Below are 2,878 nucleotides of genomic sequence, written 5' to 3'. Positions count from 1 at the left end.
CTTGTGGGGGGGAGGATTGAGGGTGCGGTGCCGCTACCGACTGAGCCACGCGGGCAAAGAGAGAGCGCACGCCCGATTGCATACATAAAGGCGAGGACGACAGCTGTACGCAGAGTGACATTTAGCGTTGTACACCGTGAAGGTAGAATGCATACTCTAGCTACAAAAAAACTACGAAAAATCTCCTGTCCCCCCACCTTTAATTTTCCCCCAAAAAAACTTCTCAACCAAGATTTTTTCCGTATTTTAGTCCCAATAAAACTTTAATGATCCACCCCTATAAAACCATTATCTTTTCAGTTTCTTCCTATCTTCTTAACACAGAATACAAATTCCTTCTATCTCTTCTCAAACTGATCCTTTCCGTTTTCTCCCCATTGGTGTCAAATTTTACGACTTTTTTGGTTTTCGGACACTCGGGTTTCGCAGTGGGAGAGATTGATGTCGAAATTTTGATATCAAATGACGTGGGGAGAACACAAGAATACGGGAAAAGTTTAGAGTTCAATGAATTGAAAAACCAGAAATCAAAGAGAAGAAATATGAGATAAAAGATATGGAGGAAAACTTGAAAAAATTCGCGCGGGAACTTTTGTGTGACGGTGTACAACAACCGGTGTTCGCACCTTTCACTTTTCGGTTGACTACCGTAACCATCCGGCTGCGATCACGTTGCTGGTTCCGATGCGACACCTATAATGGCGCGTTCAAAGTTGATTTCCAGGAGTAATTTCCTGGAAAAACGCTGTCCAAAGCTGGCATTGTTTTCCAGAGGCCTCCGCTTCGAGACCCGCCGTAAATCGACATGAATCAACAGGAAGAACACAGTCAAAACGAGTGATACAGAAGTTTACTGTTGCTGTAAATCTGTAAAACAATCGCAGCTTTGGACAGCGTTTTTCCAGGAAATTACTACTGGAAATCAACTTTGAACGCGGCATAATAGTGTTCTTCCAAGTTCCAAGGGCTTTAATATACTCAAAAATGGGGAATTTTTTAAAACTTCATAACTATTTCAGAAAGTTTGAAAAACTTGAACATTTCATAGAACTTTTGATTGGGTTATTGACAGCAAGAATTCGAAATTCCTCCAATAAAAACGAATTCGCATAATTAAAACTAGAAAAAATATGAAATTATGGGCAAAAAAAGAAAACTTTCTGTAGCCAAAATGTTTAGTAACTTGGATGTTTGTCTGATAATTATGCAAATGTTGAACTTTTAGACGTCAGATTGATTTTTTTGGAAACTTCAGTCATTTGAACATATGTTCAGTTGAAAACAATATTTTTCATGTTTCAGAGATTTTGGGTAACAGACAGTTGTGATAAATCTATGTTTTCTTGGAATTATCCACTTTTTTAAATAAGTGTTTTTCCTTATTGCCAAGTTTGACCCTATTTATCTCGGTCCCTAGGAAAGATACCAAAACGTATTCAACTGACAAAATATTCTTGTTACTATGATAAACATTTTTTCAATCGACCACTTTTTTGATATTTTTTACAGGAACCAAGATAAATTGGCTCAAAGTGTGAAGGTCCTTCTATTAAACATTTTACTGTTTCACCTTTTACAGTTTTTTGATTTCTATACTTCAGATTTTAATTGAACTGACACACATCAAGTTTATTTAAAAGTGGCGGGACAGGAAATTTTACGGGGGATTTTTGGGGCCAGAGTATGCATTCTACCGTAACGGTGTAAAACGCTTAATGTCACTCTGCGTACAGCTGTCGCCCTCGCCTTTATGTATGCAATCGGGCAGCGGCTTTCTCTTTGCACGCGTAGCTCAGTCGGTAGCGACGCCGCACCTTCAACACTCGCTTCGACAAGTTCAACTCCTCGAGGAGCATATTTAAACGGAATTTCGACAACATTATTTTTCTCATGTCCTTTTTTTTCTCATGTTAAAACAAATATTAAAGTTGGAAAATTGAAAAGAAAAACCTGAGACATGGGAATTGATGTTACAAGTTTTATCTGCTTCGGTTTGTTGTCTTCTGAAATCAAAACGATAGTTCCGAGTCATCTAAAGAAAGAATATTTGAAAAATAAAATTATAATTTTTCAATTTTCAATATTTAGATGTCGCAAAACTAATCTAAGACTCGCCGATGAGTTTTGATAGGCAAAAACTTAAGTTTTCTATTCAGTTAATTACGGCTGCAGAGAGTTTTCAAATAATTTGAGCTTTTCAAAGAATTTTGATTATATAACATAACAGTAAAAGGAAAATTATTAAAAGATTCCTCCAATAGGAACAAATTCAGATGCTGAAAACTTTTTTAAAAACTGTGAAATTATAGAAATGTGACAATTCTGTATGAATTTTATTGGTTAGAAACGAAAATTTTAAACCGATTTATGTAGGTATGATACCAAATAAAATTTGAAAAAGATTTCATCTATAAAAACTTTCTGTAACCGAAATTTCTTGGTAACTCGGATGTTTATGTATTATGCAAGTTTATTGAATTTTTAGGCTTTAGAAGGGTCTTTTTTTTTGGCAAACTCAGTTCTTCGAACTCACTTACAGTTCATATTTTATTTCATGTTTCAGTACGTTTGTGTAAATGATCGTTATACCGAATCTATGTTTTCTTCCAAAAAATTTAGCAACTTTCAACGTTATAGTTTTCAAGCTTGAGCCAATTTATCTCGGTTTTTGTGAAAGATATCAAAAAGTGGTCAACTGATAAAATGTTTTTGATGTGATGAAAAACATTTTGTCAGTTTATCACTTTTTGATATCTTTTAGAAAAAATGAGATAAATTTGGTCAAAATGTGGGGAGCTTCTATTTCAGAATTTACTGTTTCATGTTGTAAATTTTCTTGATTTCTACACTTCAGTTTCGAGTCATCTAACAAAGGAAT

Source organism: Caenorhabditis briggsae (genome assembly GCF_000004555.2).
Source record: "Caenorhabditis briggsae complete genome, chrIV, whole genome shotgun sequence".
In the NCBI taxonomy this organism is placed as follows: domain Eukaryota; kingdom Metazoa; phylum Nematoda; class Chromadorea; order Rhabditida; family Rhabditidae; genus Caenorhabditis; species Caenorhabditis briggsae.
The sequence above is the reverse complement of the archived record's forward strand: the minus strand, read 5'-3'. Positions refer to the sequence as shown.